The 19,370-nt window shown below is 37.8% G+C and overlaps 1 protein-coding gene across 1 annotated transcript in view; it reads left to right on the forward strand.

The window, feature by feature from the left end:
• The first annotated feature begins 7,032 nt into the window (after positions 1-7,032).
• The window catches only part of COX7B2 (cytochrome c oxidase subunit 7B2), a 166,297-nt gene continuing 153,959 nt past the window's right edge, over positions 7,033-19,370 (forward strand). Inside the window, exon 1 of the mRNA XM_027103045.1 lies at positions 7,033-7,136. The gene's annotated coding sequence lies outside the window, so the exon portion shown is untranslated. The remainder of the gene's footprint in view (positions 7,137-19,370) is intronic.

A 19,370-nucleotide genomic window follows, 5' to 3' on the forward strand; every position in this document is an offset into this window, starting at 1 on the left:
ACGAACTTCCCCAACACATTTGGTGGCTTAAAACCATAATTTGTTATTTTTCTTTGTTGTTCTCTTGGCTCAACTGAGTGGTTCTCACTTGGAGTCTCTCATGGAGTTGCAGTCAAATGGCAGGTGAGGATGGAGTCATAGGAACTTTTTTTTACTCACAGGCCTGATGCATGGACTGAGAGGCCTACAGTCGTGGCTATTTGAGGATTTCTCTCTGTATGTGGCTACCTTGTGCCTTCCCATGGCATGGCAGTCTCATAAGTCACATTTCATACAGGGCAGCTAGCTTTCCCCAGAGCAAGCATTCAGTGATAGGAAGTGGAAGCGGCAAGTCTATTAATGTCCATCTTACAAACTGGCGCAAATATGGCACTTGTGCGATACTCTATAGGTCAAAAGAGGGTCCTCTCAGATTCAACAAGAGGGGACTCAGACCTTACCTCTCAATGGGAGGAGTGTCATACAATTGCAGGCAACTTTAGTCTGTCATGCATATTAACATTATTCAGTGGCCTATTTAATGAACACCAATGTTTCATTACTTCTTGGCAGTCGATAACCTCTGTGGAATTTAGATACATTTGCCCTAGATTCACCACACTGAGATATTTTAAAAAACACAGTATTTGGATAATTATATTTATAATCAGTACAGAATTTCGGCCTATGAAAAAATAACCCCAGCCTTATTCCCCTTTGACCTGTGTTATTTGGTGTGCTGGTGTGTGCACTGCCATTACCTAATAGCCAAAAATCAGTCCAGAGGACAGGACATAGAGGAAGAAACATTTGTCCTTCAATAAAATCCATAGAGGATACATGTCTCTACACTTATAGCACATGGAACAAGTTTGTGAAGAGAATCATACATGTTTCTCTCAGCAGGGTGTAAAAATTAGAGGTCATTCAGGTTCCAGGGAAAAGAATTACCAGGGCAGAGTGGCTTCTTCCTAAACCTTAGCTAAAAATGGCAGTACAATTAAGGAAAGGGACTCCAAGCTTTGGGACTGTGACGTGGAGATATAGCCTTCTACTGCTATTAAACCATTCCCCTTAACCATCCCTTTATTTAGCTAATTGACTCCAGACCTTAGTGAGCAGGCAGTTGAGCCAGTTAAGTGGCAATTTGAAACAAGGAAATTTTTAAATTAGTTTTTGAAGTGCAGTATCACAAATTTAGACAAGCATTTCATATGATCTAGATAAATGGAGATGTCAGTTCTGTCAGATAACCTGCAAAGTATTAGTTATAAAGAAAAAAACAAAAACTTGCCAGGAAGCATAGAATGTCTCAAGAAATTGTGTGTGGATGGTCAAGCTGTAAGGCTGTGTAGCTTGGTATCATAGACTAAACACATCTTACAAGGGCTAATATAGTTAGATAATTATTCTAAACTTGAATCATTTATTGACCAAGACATTATTTTATGACATTTTCTCCTGAATTCCATTGTTTGTTTCCTTTTTTATCCTATTGAAATCATACAATTGCAGTATGATGGTTGTAGAATCACAGCACAGCAATTAAAAATCAATTTCCAAGTAAATTAATTTATTCACTTGGATTTCTTAAACACCTTGAAGTGTATGCATATATAGAAATGAACACTTCTTAAAATTCCCTTTTATGTCCCATCCATTTCCCCATATTCCACAGTTATTCCCTTATCCCTGCCTCCAAAGCTCTCCATAAATGCCTCCCCAAGACCTATATCATGCACTTCTCATCTGTTTTACCCTTACTGTTTTCCATCTAGCTCTCTAGTTGAATTCTTCCTCATATTCCATTATGAAGCAAAGAACCAATCTGGCAATTGACAAGATTTTCCTTAGAGATTTCCAATCACTCCTTCTCCCCAACATGGATTTCTGAGTGGGATCTAAACTGAGAAGTGGGGAGGGGCGGTTGGTATTCAGAGATAGAGGAGAGAGAGTTATGGGAAAAGAAGAGAGGCAAGCATAGTGTGCCGCTTCTCACTTCTGAGATTCAGCTCTATGACTGAACAAAACAAAATCTGTGTAGTTAGAAATAACTGTCAAGGGAGGGAAGTAAACAAAATATATGTAGTTTGTTTAGAGAAGATCTTCTCAAATGGGCCTCACTTCCACTCCTTAACTGGAGAGTTCTGAAGGTGTCAGGCTCACAGAAGCATGCCACACCAAAGAAGGTATATCCTATTTCTTGGCATCTTGTCAAATATAGTATTTATCCCAGATTTTTAATTTTTGATGAAAAATAGTATTTACATTTGCATTAAAATAAGTCAGGGTGGATTTGTTAGCTCTTGACCTTATTCTTTTGGCTTCTGCCATGATCTCATTTAGAAATGTATGAAACATGTATAATAAACAAAATTCTGATGTTAACACATGGTCAAACCTCACAGACAACCCAACAGCAGATTGGCTCTGGTTCTGATCTTTCCAGACCCAACATAACCAGGATCTTTCTCTTAAGAACATTATGGAAGACATTCACTAATAAAGCAATCTGGTCTGGGACACTAGCAGCTCAGGACAGCTAGGAAAGCTTGGTCGTGGTGAGCAAACTATCTGATGCCGTTCTGCTTACCGTCCGGTTGGGGTACCATCCAGCTGTGGCCTGGTTCATGCACAGGCCTTTGAGAGGCAGGGGGCGTCCCTAAGATACCAAAAGGTGGGCTCAGTGAAACTAGTACTACAGATAAGGGTACCCAAAACATGCCTGCACAGCTGAGGCTAACTTATACTACTCTTGAGCTCAGACATAGTAGGCTGAATTTTCTTATAGTTGTTCTGTCATTTACTGTATACTATAAATACATAAGTATTTTATTGTTCAGTAAAACTTAAATTTGGCAATAAGCCTTTTCATGAGCAATGAGATTGAAAAAAAGGAAAGTTCATGTTTAATGAGATTTTAGATACTAAATTTCTGTTTTTAAGTGAGTTGATAAGTACACAAATAATAATAAGTACACAAAATATGTGACTCTTTATCATCCACCATGAGAACATTAGTGATATCACTATGAAAACCGGAAGACATAGACTTGCAGAAGAATCATCAGCATCTACTTCAAAGGTTAGTGGTTATTTTAAGAAGAGTGTACTGTAAGATAAGAAATTAACACACACATGATTGCAGAGGGTACATCTGCATATAACATTGTGAAATAGACATTTTCCTTTAGAGTAAATGACTATTCATCTAGTTAGTTTTTCTTATTTTTAATCCCCAATTTTCTAGTGCATGTAGTTTGAGACATTGGCTGTTAAATAAGGCCAGTTTTATATTGTTGCTATCAGATGCTTCAAGAAGAAAATAAGTTAAATAACTTCCCATGCTTTTTTTTTTCCCCTTTCAGCTCATGGAAATCACATTACAACTTGAAAATTCATTCCTCAAAAGTAAAATGTCTGCTATTTTTGTGAATGTTATTTTGTATTAAGTTAAAAGGATTATATTTAAAATAAAGTTACTTGCAGTAATATGAATTTAAATTTGGCAGGGCATAAGGTCATAGTAAAAAAAAATTCTTGTTGAGAAATACATGCAATGACTACATTTGCAAAATCGCCTGTGGTGTGTACATAATTCATAAATGCATCCAAACTGCAATTGACTTATAAACTGTAATTGTCAAACTTCACAAATATTGTTATAATGCATACGGACATACCTCGTTTTATTGTGTTTCACGCCATTGCGTTTTGTAGAGGTTTGTGGCAAATTGGAGGTTTGTGGCAACTCTCTTTGGGGCAAGTCTAGTGGAGCCATTTTTCCAAGAGCATCTGATCACTTCATGTCTCTGTGTCACATTTTGGTAATTCTTGGAATATTTCAAAGTTTTCATTTTATTTTACTTGTTATGGTGATCTGGAATTAGTGATCTTTGATGTTACTTCTATGACTTGCTGAAGGCTCAGATGATGGTTAGCATTTTTTAGCAATAAAATATTTTAAAATTAAGGTATATACATTGTTTTTTAAAAATATAATGCTATCATATTTTAACAGACTACAGTATAGTGTAAACATAATTTTATATGCACTGGGAAACCAAAAATTTTGTGCAACTTGATTTATTTCGATATTTGCTTTATCGCGGTGGTCTGGAACTGAACCCACAATATCTCCGAGGTATGCCTGTATATAGTTGGCCGTCAGTATCTGCGGGTTCCACATCCACAGATTCAACTAAACACAGACTGAAAATATTTGAAAAAAAAATTCCAGAAAGTTCCAAAAAGCAAAACTTAAATTTGCAGTGCACGGGCAACTATTTAAATAGCATTTACACTGTTTTAGATATCATAAGTAATCTAGAGATGATTTAAAGTATATGGGAGAATGTGCATAGGTTAGGCTATATGCATATACGATGGCATTTTATATAAGGAACTAGAGCATCCATGAATTTTGGTATTCTTTGGGGGTGGAAGGGTCCTTGGAACCAATTCCGTTGATACCAAGGTACTACTGTATATAACAATTTGATGAACCAAACTACAAAACTCTTTGTGATAAAACCAGAATTGAGTACAAAAAAAAAGAAAAAAAAAAGACTCAAACATAACAGCATATGTTTTTTCTCTTTGGTTGCTTCTAAATAGGATTTTATGAATATTTAATTCTTTACAAATACATTTTGTAAATAGATTTCAGTGGTCTACAGAGCTACTCAATTTTTATAAACAAAATTTTGTTGCATTGTTTTAAAATCATTTAGAAATTTTAATTAAACAATTAAAAATTGTGCTAATAAAATTCAGGTTTTGAAGATTTGTAGACTGCAGTTATTGAAAAAAATAACTTCCTTGTGTCACAAGAAAGACATTTAAATTTACCTCTACAAAATCAAGGAATAACCTAAATAAGTTCAAGTGGATTTTAAATTTTGTATAATATTGTTGCAGGAAGGGGAACCCCTTCCAGGGCCTGAGAGTGGGCTCTTGTCTAACACTCAGAAATGAATTGTTCGAGGAGACACACATGCTGACAAAGCAAGAGACTTTATTGGGAAGGGTCACCCGGTCGGAGAGCAGGACGGTAAGAGAACCGTCGGCTTCTCTTACCGTAAGGAGGAGGAGGACGACGGCTCTGTCACATGGCTTGCAGTCCCAGGTTATATGGTGATGGTATTAGTTTCCGGTTATCTCTGACTTTCAATCTTTCTGACTCAGGGTACTTCCTGGTGGCACGCGCATCGCTCCGTCAAGATAGATTCCAGCGAGGATTCTGGGAGGTTGGTAGGACATACGGACTGGCATCTCCTCTCTCCTTTTGACCTTTCCCGAGTTCTTCTGGTTGGTGATAGCTTGTTAGTTCTGCATTCCTTACCGGGACCTCATGCCGTGATTACTGTGGTGCCTGGTCAGGGCTTGGCGATTTCAGTCAGTGTTTCCCCTAACAATATAAAATTTAATTTTGAAATTCTCTAATTGTTCCTTGAGATATTTTAACCCATGTGAAGAATCTTTTGATGGAGCTCCTATTATAACAGGATAAATTCACGTTCTTAGAGAAATAAAATGAACTTTAAAAGGCTTTCCAGGGGCTTCGCTGGTGGCGCAGTGCTTGGGAGTCCGCCTGCTGATGTGGGGGTCACGGGTTTGTGCCCCGGTCTGGGGGGAATCCCACATGCCGTGGAGCGGCTAGGCCCGTGGGCCATGACTGCTGGGCCTGCGCGTCCGGAGCCTGTGCTCCGCAACGGGAGAGACCACAACAGTGAGAGGCCCGCGTACCGCAAAAAAAAAAAAAAAAAAAGTATTTCCAATTTGCAGCATCTAAATTTGGCAAAACCTTCAAAAGTATCATAAATAATGGAAAACTTATTTTATGAAGCTTATGTCCTACGAATGTTTGCTGAAGATTGTTACTTTGAGTAGAGGCAGAAAGACAGCACTTGGGAAAATATTTGGACTGAAAAATTTACATATTTTAAGAAAAAATAGGAATGAGATTTTGTTTAGCATAATTTTTGAGTTTTTCTTAATTTAAAGTATTATCATCCACAGTGAAGAGGAAAGATGTCAAAATTTCCTATATATCAACCATAAAATACATATTTGAGAAGACTGTAGGCAGTTTAAAAAATTTAAAAACAATAACACCGTATTAAAAATGTATTCTTCAGAAAAATATTAGTGACTCACTATTACGGGCGATAAAGGCTGAAACACTAAAATACATTAATATGTGCGAATAATTATAATTCTGTTATTTTTAATGTTCATATTATAATGAAGACATTTTAAAGTTTTGCTTAAGGGCTTCCCTGGTGGCGCAGTGGTTGAGAGTCCGCCTGCTGATGCAGGGGACACAGGTTCGTGCCCCGGCCCGGGAGGATCCCACATGCCGCGGGGCGGCTGGGCCCATGAGCCATGGCCGCTGAGCCTGCGCGTCCGGAGCCTGTGCTCTGCAACGGGAGAGGCCACAGCAGTGAGAGCCTCGCGTACCGGGAAAAAAAAAAAAAAGTTTTGCTTAAATATAGCTGCTTTAATTTTTAGAAATAATTTTATTTTACAAAATGAATTTTGAATTGCCCTCTGTATAAATCCATCAATATAAAATCTCCAAAATTTATAATTTTAATTTTATTGCCCCCTTTCACTTTCAAGGGGCATCGGTTGGAAAACATTATATGGTTACCATAATTAACAACCTGGCATGTTTAGGAGAGGTCAGATACACTACAAGACTTGTAGCTCACGCTCTGGTTACAGGAAAAGTTCCCTTGCGGCCCAGGGGGATTAAGATGTAACAGAAAGAAAGAAATAGTGAGTTTGCCAAAAGATTGCTGTGATATGGAGGGAAAAGATTCCCACCAGCGAGACTATACATTATGTAGAGGAACGGGAACACCTCTGCCAATGCTGTTTCCTTCACTATGGAGGGACATATATGAAAACAACACGCCTAAAGCTTCTCCGTCTTTTTACTTCTTCCCGTGGAGCCGGCAGTCAGCTATTTGATTGGTCAGTTTTGAAAGAGAAAGTCTGCGTGTATGACCCGCCCCTTCCTTTCGTCTTAGGGAGGAGCGGTCTCTAGAAAGTGCCCACTTTACTCCGCCCCCCGGCCGGCAGTGAAGTTGACAAGTGCGGAATTTGCCTGTGCGCCATCTTGCCGTTGGCTGCTGTCTGTGCCGTAGTTGGTAAGTCTGTCTAATTCTGGAGTTTAGTATGAGCAAACCTGCCGTTATGAGCCAGAGTCTTAAACATCTTCGCTAGCATTTATAAGGAAATAGTTTGCTTTTCCTGCTACGTTATTTCTTTTCTTTTGTTTTTCATTTCTCCCTGGGTAAAAGAGAGACGTTACTCGCACGACCCTCCTCACACCACAACATCTAGAATGTAAAGTGGGCATAGAGAGAAAACAAAAAAAGAGGAATTCTGTGCTGTAGAGTGCTTATGGAGTAAAACTTTGGGCATGCTTATGGCATGGCTGGAGTGGGAGGTGTTAAACTTGGATAGTTTTGGACTAGGCGCTGACCACATATTTTCAGCTGTAGTGGGTTGTTGCAGTTTGTGACGATTTTGTTTACAAGAGAGTGACGGGTTTTATATAAGAAAACACTGATTTCTGTAGAGGCAAGTCTGCAGGCTCTGGGCTGTAAGCAAAGGCAGGAAAACTTTGATAGGCTCAGCAAGCAAAATCTGACCAGTACCGCTGAGATGTCCTTATTAAATGCAGCCTAGCCAAATAGTTGCTGCTGCTTGACCATACATTCTGCATACCTGAGTTTTTCTAAGAAGCCTTCTCTGAGACAAGGGTTTAATTATAGAGAGTCTTTTCATGTAGTGGCCGTTTTTAGGTCTCAAAGTGTTTCTGCTATATCCAGCGGTATCTGCAGGACGTGGTTAGTGCCAGGCTTAGGTTGGTGACAGAGAAAGTCTGCTGAAATTCTGATTATCTTTATATATATATATATATATATTTAAAGATTTATTAATTATTTATTTATTTAGGCTTCGTCGGGTCTTAGTTGAGGCATGTGGGATCTTTCGCTGTGGTGCGCGGCCTCTTTGTGCATGGGCTTCGCTCTGGTTGTGGAGTGTGGATTTTCTCTTTCTCTAGTCATGGCGTGCTGGCTCCAGGGTGCGTAGACTCTGTAGTTGTGGCTCGGGGGCTTAGCTGCCCTGTGGCATGTGGAATCTTAATTCCCTGACCAGGGATCAAACCCAAGTCCCCTGCATTGGAAGGTGGATTCTTTACCACTGGACCACCAGGGAAGTCCCATATATATATATATATTTTAAATAAATTTATTTATTTATTTTTGGCTGCATTGGGTCTTTGTTGCTGCGTGCAGCTTTCTGTAGTTGCGGTGAGCGGGGGCTACTCTTCATTGCGGTGCACAGACTTCTCATTGCAGTGACTTCTCTTGTTGCAGAGCTTGGGCTGTAGGCGTGCGGGCTTCAGTAGTTGTGGCACGCGGGCTCAGTTGTCGTGGCCCACAGGCTCTAGAGCGCAGGCTCAGTAGTTGTGGCGCACGGGCTTAGTTGCTCCGTGGCATGTGGGATCTTCCTGGACCAGGGCTCGAACCCATGTCCCCTGCATTGGCAGGTGGATTCTTAACCACTGCGCCACCAGGGAGGCCCCCCGTTTTATATTATTTTGAGTCTCCTTCAGAGTCAAGAGAGGGAACGTTGGAGGAATCCTGTGACTTGTTGGTAAGTTTTAAAGTTGCTCCTACCTCTTGATCACAGGTGGCTCTAAATTTGGTAATTTTATACAATCTGACCATGACTTTTCACTGCTGAGATTCAAACTGTGACTCTACCCATAGGAGGTTGATGGACATCAAAATTTAAAAAAAATGGGGACCCTTACTCTACAGAGCATATAATTTCTTCTTAAATTCAGAATGAGAAACAACTAAATAAAATTATTGCAAAAACAGTGGCTAAGAAAGCAAGTCATAAAGGCTTGCTCTTGGGGTGCTCTAGTTCTAATAATGGATTTTGCTTAGGAGTTTGCAATGTTAGAGTAATTTAAAATTTGTGCTTCAAGTTAATATAGAACAATGGAAGAGTGGAAACAAAAAGGAAAATAGGATGGAGGAAAGTAAAACTTTTTTTAGAAGAAAACCTGAGAAATTAGGGAGTGAATTGACAAAGGTGACATAGGAAATGACACTTTGAAGTTCCAGTAGACATCTATAAGAGAGAAGTGGAGATTCAAGAGGATCTAAATGCTGTACAACAGAGTATTGGAAAAGGGAGAGGTGTTTAGTTGTTACTAGATTGAAATAGGGTCCCCAGGTCCCAAATTAATCAAAAAGAGAAAGAGGCAAGATCTCAAATGGTATGACTCCTTCAAAGAGAGTCAAGGAACAGGAAACCATTGAGAGGTCACAGATAAGAAATGATGTAAAATGCATTAGAACAGAATCGTAAACAGTGAGAAAACTAGGAGGATATGTAGAATACACCAAGTATGATTATGTGATTTTCAGGTAATACAGTTTTTGTAGGTTTGCAGGGAGGTATAGTTTGTGCCTCAAAGGAACATGCCCAAGAATTAGGACTCAAGACAAGGCTCAGCAAGATAAGGCATACTGAAAGGGGCAAGGCAAAAACATGAGTTAAGGTTAAGCTTGAATGGGTTTGATATCAGTCTGTTGGGAGAAAAGTTTTTTTTGTGGAATTATCCATCTCAGGGAAGTGGAGGAAAAGAGATTTGTTTAAACAGTGGATACTTTAAGTAAACTCAGAATTTAGTGATTTCCTCATTGATGGTAGAAATGATTTTGGAATTTAAGAAACAGAGGAAAAAATGAGGAAAAAACTGATGTCTAGAAAAGATAAAAAGGAAGGCAAGTATTCATTTCCAGCGAACAGCAATAATCCTTTATATTTTGGAGAGGAGAACAAATTAATAAGCAGGGTAAGCTTATTAGAAACTCAACTTCCTAAACAGATTAAATGGTTAAAAAATTAACTAAAACTTTATGAAAGGTATAGGAGAAGGAGAGAAGAAAATAAAAACTAGAGGCGTATTTCATTGCTGCAGAAAAATATGTAGCAGAAAAAAATGCTATTCAAGGTCTGAACAATTCAGTGGTGAAAGACACTGCCTACAGGAGCATATGGAAGGGGTATTAGTTCTCCCTGGGCCCGTAGGGTCTCGGCTTCAGAAGCATCAATTGCAGTTTCAGTTCAAGAATCTGTTGAGAGTGATTTTCCAGCCAAAACAAATGGGATAAGAAAGAAGCCATCCCTGAGAGGCAGGTTTCACCAGCTTAGCAATTCTATAACAAGAGGCAGTGGAAAGAGTCACTGTGGTATAGGATTGAAAGTATCTGCTTCCTGGAGATAGTAGGGCTTGTTTAGAATCTCCACTTCCAGCAGTACCAGAGAGCCAGAAACTGGGAGTTAAAGGAGGGAACAGAAATGAAGAGGTTTTTAAAATATGTCGCAGAGGGAAAAATTGTACTTCAAATAAAATCTGGTGATCTTGAGTGCAAATTTTAAAACTTTTCTGGAAGGCAGGAATGTTTCAAATGTCATTCTTTCAGAGAGGCAATGGTATGCTAAGTGCATTTTGCTTCCACTTCTCCGTTTTTGCTCTTACTTCTGTTCTATCCTCTGTAAGTTTTACTTATTTAAACAATTCTATAATACTTAGTAAATGCCCAATACTGTCCTATGTCCTTTGCAAATGTTGACTCATTTATTTTATGTATTTATTTATTTTATGTATTTATTTTATTTATCAATCCTGTGCAGTAAGAATTCCTATAATTCCTATTTTATAGATAGGTTCAAAGAGTTTAATTACTTTGTAAGGGGGACAGACCCAGTCTGTCTGGTTTGAGTCAGACTAGTTAGGTAAACTCTTTAGTAGGTCCTATATTATATATGTCTCCTGTGTCATTTTTTAAATGCAAATGCATGCAAATATGAATATATATTCTTAATTTTTACTTTTCTCTACAAAGGAAATCAAATTTTATACACTGTTCTGTACCTTGTTTTTTTCTCTTAATTGCGAATTCTGAAAATATTTCCATATCGATATGTACAGAGCTTCTCATTCTTTTTCATTGTATAAAATATTAATATAGCTGTAGTATTAATATTTTGTTATGTGAATGTATCATAGTTTATTTAAATATTCCCCTGTGGATGGACACTTGGGTGATTTCCACTCTTTTACAATTAAAAATAGTAGTGTGGGGCTTCCCTGGTGGCGCAGTGGTTGAGAGTCCGCCTGCCGATGCAGGGGACACGGGTTTGTGCCCTGGTCCGGGAAGATCCCACATGCTGCTGAGCGGCTGGGCCTGTGAGCCATGGCCGCTGAGCCTGCGCGTCCGGAGCCTGTGCTCCGCAACGGGAGAGGCCACCACAGTGAGAGGCCCACATACCACAAAAAAAAAAAAAAAAAAAAGACAAATGCATATGTAGCATTGTTTATATATTACCAAATTCCATAAGTCTTTTACCATTTTGCATTCTGCTTACAATATGCTTCATCATAGCCTCATTAACAGAGTATTATGAAATGTTGAGATTTTTGCCAATCTGATAGGTGAAATGTGTTACTTTAATGTTGTTTTAATTTGTATTTATTATTTAATAATAAGATACGAATGAGTTAAATATCTTTCCATTTGTTTAAGAGTCACTTGAATTTCTTTTTCTGTGAACTGGCTGTCGTTTGCCCTTTTTCTAGGGAAGTTTTAGTGTTTTATTTCTGTTTGAAATCTAGCTGTTCTTTTTATATGAGAGAGATGGACCTTTTGCCTCTGATGTGAGTTTCAAATGTTTCTTCCCATGTCAGTCATTTGTCTTTTGACCCTGCTTATTTTTTTAATATAGTAAAATATATCAACATTTTCTTTTATGGGTTTTGAGTCACATTTAGAAATGTATTTCTCCAAGTTTATAAAGGAATTTGTCTGCTTTAGTACTTTTGTGGTTGCATTGTTTTTCCTTTATATATTTAAATCTTTGATTCTTTTTGAGTTTATCAGTGGTCGTGGAATATGATATAGATTCAACTTTATTTTCTTCCAGATGACTGTCCTTTGGGCTCTTTAAAATGTGGCTAGTAAAAACCTGTCTTTGATATGATACAATTTATGAATCCCTGAAGGAACTATACCCATTTCAGATACTGGGAATGCCTCTGACTGAGAGGAAGCAGAAAAAGAAATTCATCAGCATGAGTTTTGGACTTTCTCCTAACAGTCTGATTTTAACATTTTCAAGCTGCAGCTCACAAAGGCATGAGAATTTGACCATAGACGTTAATTCCTTTGAACCTTAAAGTTTTTTGTATTTGAACTTTCAAGGTGATCTAATATTTGGACTTTAATTTCTCCTTGGGAATTTAATAATTTAAAGAGGTTACTTTCAAATTTGGGATATGTCTATAATGTCAGAATTTTATTCTTAGAATTTAAGCCATTTGATATAATTGCAGGACCTCTGATAGAAAATTTGGAATAAGAAATAGAATTGGGAATAAATTTTCAGCTCTAGATTTAGAATGACTACAGATTTAATTTAGTTAATGTGGTTTTTTGACCTGTTTTGGAGTATTCTGGGCTCAAAAATCTAAACTGCCAACAGTGGTTCCAGAAGGATACCCAGAATCATAGTTGGGGTAGGTGACTCAGTGATGGGAGCAGGAATGTCTTGATAGGCTGCTGATTCCTTTCTCTCGGGGGAAGCCACTCCCCTAGCTGAGCTGAAGCTTAATGATAAAGCTCAGTGGTTTAAGAGAACAGAATGCTAGAGAATATTGGTGTATGGGAGGGATTGTAGAATGCTTCCTCCCTACCTCTGATGTTTCCTTAAGGTCCATTGTCATAACATGTCTGGCCTTTCAACCCAACTTCTTCCTAAGTAGTTCAGGGAGTTATTTGATTGTTGAATTGAGAAGAAGAAACTGGGAGCCCCTTTATCTCCGCTTGTTCTTGGGATTGAACTGTCCTCAGGAAGCTGCTCTGCTCTTCCATTTTCCAAGGGTGGGTGAAGGACTGTCTCCATATCGTATTACTGAGACTAAAAGGGAAACAGCAAAATTTTGGATTCAGTGCTAGAAAACATGTTAATGGATAAACCGCACTCTCCACCATCTGCTTTAATCAGACACAAAGGTAATATTTGGATCTCCCAATAAGCCAACTAATTTGTATTTCTTAATTCTTCAAAAATTGAGTAGGAGTGCCAATTATTGACCTTCCTCACCTCCAACTCCATCAAGGTGGGAAGCCCATGATAAGGACAATGGAGTGACTGAACTGAAATTTCAGATGCTATATTGTGTCTCATAACTGAGGTGGGAATCAAGTCAGCAAGGACATCACCATTCAGTACACTCAATACATGCTCAGTAGCAATCTATGTTTAATAGCTGTGTGGAGGGAATATATGCAAGTTATATCTCCACAAGATATCTCCAGAAAAATGAGCAAGGATCATATGCATACCACCCTTGATGCCTTAATTCTATATATACCTTTTCTGACACCAAAGTGTGAAATTACAGGAAAGTCTAAATTTAAAAAGTTTTGTGTTAGGCTAAGTTTTTAGAAGCAGAAATAATGAGACATAGAAATAAAGTAAGTTATATGTTATACACCTGAGTGTTTAGAACTGCCAAGACTGTAAAGTCACATCATGTTGAGTTTTGGGTTTTTAATATTCATCTTTATAAATTTTATTCTGAATGAGCCCTTGGGATACTTTGTATCAGTGACAGATTTTTATTAATAATAAAAGCACCATCCCCACCTCTGCCCTTTGCCTTATACTTCTGGTGACACAATGAGAGCCAAGTCAGTTGTTCCACTCAAGTAGCCAAACTGTCTGTAGGCAAAGAACATATTTTTTTCTCCGCTTATTAAGTGGTAAAGAGGTAGCTGTCTTCCTCCCCTCCTGAAAGAGTCTCCTTGGAAACATGATGGGCCTGATTCATAATTATAATACTTTTGTATGTAAATAAAGTCTCCCCAGAAGCCAGAGAGCCTTGTGTGTCTCAGACTGAGAGATGTCTCTAAGTCCTGGGTCTCATTCCTCCTTGAAATGTAAATACCTAGGAATACTCCCCTCAGTGCTTTCACCCAGTACTTAACAGACCTATGCTAGAATGTAACCCTTTGGCTTTGGAGGAGATAAATTTTATTAGAGCATTTAGTGCCATCATTAGGGAAACAAATGGCTACAGATTTAATCCTATGATGTATGAAAATGTTTCTAGGAGAAATGAAAGAAAGGATTCCCTAACTTTATAATGAATTCATTTTCATGTGGCAGGAGGATTGGACTTTTTATAGGAAATCTTTTATTTCCCACACATCTCTTACATGATTTTTCTGTCATTTCTGCTGGATAAAGATGTTAATACTATACTTGGGACATAGCAAATAATTCACAAATGATAGGTATTATAATAATTATTATGCTTATTATTTTAAGATCTCAAAAATGCCTATATCCATGTTGCACAAAGAATCATTAAAATTTAAATTACTTTTTTTTGAATTTTATTTTATTTTTTTATACAGCAGGTTCTTATTAGTTATCCATTTTATACATATTAGTATATATATGTCAATCCCAATCTCCCAGTTCATCACACCACCACCACCAACCTCCCCGCCGCTTTCCCCCCTTGGTGTCCATACATTTCTTCTCTACACCTGTGTCTCAATTTCTGCCCTGCAAACCGGTTCATCTGTACCATTTTTCTAGGTTCCACATATATGCGTTAATATAGGATATTTGTTTTTTTCTTTCTGACTTTCTTCATTCTGTATGACAGTCTCTAGATTCATCCATGTCTCTACAAATGACCCAGTTTTGTTCCTTTTTATGGCTGAGGAATATTCCATTGTGTATATGTACCACATCTTCCTTATCCATTTGTCTGTGGATGGGCATTTAGGTTGCTTCCATGACCTGGCTATTGTAAACAGTGCTGCAGTGAACATTGGGGTGCATATGTCTTTTTGAATTATAATTTTCTCTGGGTATATGCCCAGTAGTGTGATTGCTGGGTCATATGGTAATTCTATTTTTAGTTTTTTAAGGAACCTCCATACTGTTCTCCATAGTAGATACAGTGCAAGAGGGTTCCCTTTTCTCCACACCCTCTCCAGCATTTGTTGTTTATCGATTTTCTGATGATGCCCATTCTAACCAGTGTGAGGTGATAACCTCATTGTAGTTTTGATTTGCATTTCTCTAATAATTAGTGATGTTGAGCAGCTTTTCATGTGCTTCTTGGCCATCTCTATGTCTTCTTTGGAGAAATGTCTGTTTAGGTCTTCTGCCCATTTTTGGATTGGGTTATTTTTCTTTTTTAATATTGAGCGGCATGAGCTGTTTATATATTTTGGAGATTAATCCTTTGTCCATTGATACGTTTGCAAATATTTTCTCCCATTGTGAGGGCTGTCTGTTCACCTTGTTTGTAGTTTCCTTTGCTTTGCAAAAGCTTTTAAGTTTCATTAGGTCCCATTTGTTTACTTTTGTTTTTATTTCCATTACTCTAGGAGGTGGATCAAAAAGGATGTTGCTGTGATTTATGTCAAAGAGTATTCCTCCTATATTTTCCTCTAAGAGTTTTATAGAGTCCGGTCTTACATTTAGGTCTCTAATCCATTTTGAGCTTATTTTTGTGTACGGTGTTAGGGAGTGCTCTAATTTCATTCTGTTACATGTAGATGTCCAGATTTCCCAGCACCACTTATTGAAGAGACTGTCTTTTCTCCATTGTATATCCTTGCCTCTTTTGTCATAGATTAGTTGACCCTAGGTGCGTGGGTTTATCTGTGGGCTTTCTATCCTGTTCCATTTATCTATATTTCTGTTTTTGTGCCAGTACCATATTGTCTTGATTACTGTAGCTTTGTAGTATAGTCTGAAGTCAGGGAGTCTGATTCCTCCAGCTCCGTTATTTTCCCTCAAGACTGCTTTGGCTATTCGGGGTCTTTTGTGTCTCCATACAAATTTTAAGATTTTTTTGTTCTAGTTCTGTAAAAAATGCCATTGCTAATTTGGTAGAGATTGCATTGAATCTGTAGATTGCTTTGTATAGTATAGTCATTTTCACAATATTGATTCTTCCAATCCCAGAACGTGGTTTATCTCTCCATCTGTTTGTGTCATCTTGATTTCTTTCATCAGTATCTTATAGTTTTCTGCATACAGGTCTTTTGTCTCCCTAGGTTTTTTATTCTTTTTGTTTCAGTGGTAAATGGAAGTGTTTCCTTAATTTCTCTTTCAGATTTTTCATCATAGTGTATAGGAATGCAAGAGATTTCTGTGCATTAATTTTGTATCCTGCAACTTTACCAAATTTATTGATTAGCTCTAGTAGCTTTCTTGTGGCATCTTTAGGGTTCTCTATGTATAGTATCATGTCATCTGTAAACAGTGACAGTTTCACTTCTTCTTTTCCAATTTGTATTCTTTTTATTTCTTTTTCTTCTCTGTTTGCCGTGGCTAGGATTTCCAAAAGTATGTTGAATAATAGTGGTGAGAGTGAACATCCTTGTCTTGTTCCTGATCTCAGAGAAAATGCTTTCAGTTTTTCACCATTGAGAATGATGTTTGCTGTGGGTTTGTCATATATGGCCTTTATTATGTTAAGGTAGATTCCCTCTATGCCCACTTTCTGGAGACTTTTTTATCATAAATGCGTGTTGAATTTTGTCAAAAGCTTTTTCAGCATCTATTGAGATGATCATGTGGTTTTTATTCTTCAATTTGTTAATATGGTGTATCACTTTGATTAGCATATATTGAAGAAACCTTGCAGCTCTGCGATAAATCCCACTTGATCATAGTATATGATTCTTTTAATGTGTTGTTGCATTCTGTTCGCTAGTAGTTTGTTGAGGATTTTTGCATCTATATTCATCAGTGATATTGGTCTGTAATTTTCTTTTTTTGTAGTATCTTTGTCTGGTTTTGATATCAGTGTAATGGTGGCCTCATAGAATGAAGTTAGGAGTGTTCCTTCCTCTGTAATTTTTTGGAAGAGTTTGAGAAGGATGGGTGTAAGCTCTTCCTAAATGTTTGATAGAATTCACCTGTGAAGCCATCTGGTCCTGGACTTTTGTTAGTTGGAAGATTTTTGATCACAGTTTCAATTTCATTACTTGTGATTGGTCTGTTCATATTTTTTATTTCTTCCTGGTTCAGTCTTGGAAGGTTATACCTCTCTAAGAATTTGTCCATTTCTTCCAGGTTGTCCATTTTATTGGCATAGAGTTGCTTATAGTAGTCTCTTATGATGCTTTGTATTTCTGTGGTGTCCATTGTAATTTCTCCTTTTTCATTTCTAATTTTATTGATTTGAGTCCTCTCCCTCTTTTTCTTGATGAGTCTGGCTAAAGGTTTGTCAATTTTGTTTATCTCCTCAAAGAACCAGTTTTTAGTTTTTTTGATCTTTGCTATTGTTTTCTTTGTTTCTATTTCATTTATTTCTGCGCTGATCTTTATGGTTTCTTTCCTTCTACTAACTTTGGGTTTTGCTTTTTCTTCTTTCTCTAGTTCCTTTAGGTGTAAGGTTAGATTGTTTATTTGAGATTTTTCTTGTTTCTTGAGGTAGGCTTGTATTGCTATAAACTTCTCTCTTAGAACTGCTTTTGCTCCATCCCATAGCTTTTTGATCATGGTGTTTTCATTGTAATTTGTCTCTAGGTATTTTTTGATTTTCTCTTTGATTTCTTCAGTGATCTCTTGGTTATTTAGTAACGTATTGTTTCTCCTCCATGTGTTTGTGTTTTTTATGTATTTTTCCCTGTAATTTATTTCTAATCTTATAGTGTTGTGGTCGGAAAAGATGCTTGATGTGATTTCAGTTTTCTTAAATTTACTGAGGCTTGATTTCTGACCCAAGATGTGATCTATCCTGGAGAATGTTCTGTGCCCACTCCAGAAGAAATTTTAATCTGCTTTTTTTGGATGGAATGTCCTATAAATATCAATTAAATCTACCTGGTCTACTGTATCATTTAAAGCTTGTGTTTCCGTATTAATTTTCAGTTTGGATGATCTTTTCATTGGTGTAAGTGAGGTGGTGAAGTCCCCCACTATTACTGTGTTACTGTCAATTTCCTCTTTTTTTTTTTTTTTTTTTGTGGTACGCGGGCCTCTCACTGCTGTGGCCTCTCCCGTTTCAGAGCACAGGCTCTCGATGCGCAGGCTCAGAGGCCATGGCTCATGGGCCCAGCCACCCTGCAGCATGCGGGATCCTCCCGGACCGGGGCACGAACCCGTGTCCCCCGCATCGGCAGGTGGACTCCCAACCACTGCGCCACCAGGGAAGCCCTCAGTTTCCTCTTTTATAGCTGTTAGCAGTTGCCTTATGTATTGTGTGCTCCTATGTTGGGTGCATATATATTTATAATTGTTATACCTTCTTCTTGGATTGATCCCTTGATCACTGTGTAGTGTCCTTCCTTGTCTCTTGTAACATTATTTTAAAGTTTATTTTATCTGATATGAGTATTGCTGCTCCAGCTTTCTTTTGATTTCCATTTGCATGGAATATCTTTTTCCATCCCCTCACTTTCAGTCTGAATGTGTCCCTAGGTCTGAAGTTGATCTCTTGTAGATAGCATATATATGTGTCTTGTTTTTGTATCCATTCAGCAAGCCTGTGTCTTTTGGTTGGAGCATTTAATCCATTCACGTGTAAGGTAATTATCAATATGTATGTTCCTATTATGATTTTCTTAATTGTTTTGGGTTTGTTTTTGTACGTCCTTTTCTTCTCTGTGTTTCCCACTTAGAGAAGTTCCTTTAGCATTTGTTGTAGAGTTGGTTTGGTGGTGCTGAATTCTCTTAGCTTTTGCTTGTCTGTAAACCTTTTCATTTCTCCATGGAATCTGAATGAGATCCTTGCCGGGTAGAGTAATCTTGGTTGTAGGTTCTTCCCTTTCATCACTTTAAGTATGTCATGCCACTCCCTTGTGGCTTGCAGAGTTTCTGCTGAGAAATCACCTGTTAACCTTATGGGTGTTCCTTTGTATGTTGTTTGTTGTTTTTCCCTTGCTGCTTTCAATAATTTTTCTTTGTCTTTAATTTTTGTCAATTTGATTACTGTGTGTCTCGGCGTGTCTTCTCCTTGGGTTTATCCTGTGTGGGACTCTCTTGCTTCCTGGACTTGGGTGGCTATTTTCTTTCCCATGTTCGGGAAGTTTTCAACTATAATCTCTTCAAATATTTTCTCTGGTCCTTTCTCTCTCTCTTCTCCTTCTGGGACCCCTATAATGTGAATGTTGGTGTGTTTAATGTTGTCCCAGAGGTCTCTTAGGCTGTCTTCATTTTTTTTCATTCTTTTGTTTATTCTGTACTTCAGCAGTGAATTCCACCATTCTGTCTTCCAGGTCACTTATCCGTTCTTCTGCCTCAGTTATTCT

This window comes from Aethalodelphis obliquidens, unplaced genomic scaffold, assembly GCF_003676395.1.
Source record: "Aethalodelphis obliquidens isolate GAN/ISIS:26980383/991018 unplaced genomic scaffold, ASM367639v1 scaffold6, whole genome shotgun sequence".
Taxonomy (NCBI): Eukaryota; Metazoa; Chordata; class Mammalia; order Artiodactyla; family Delphinidae; genus Aethalodelphis; species Aethalodelphis obliquidens.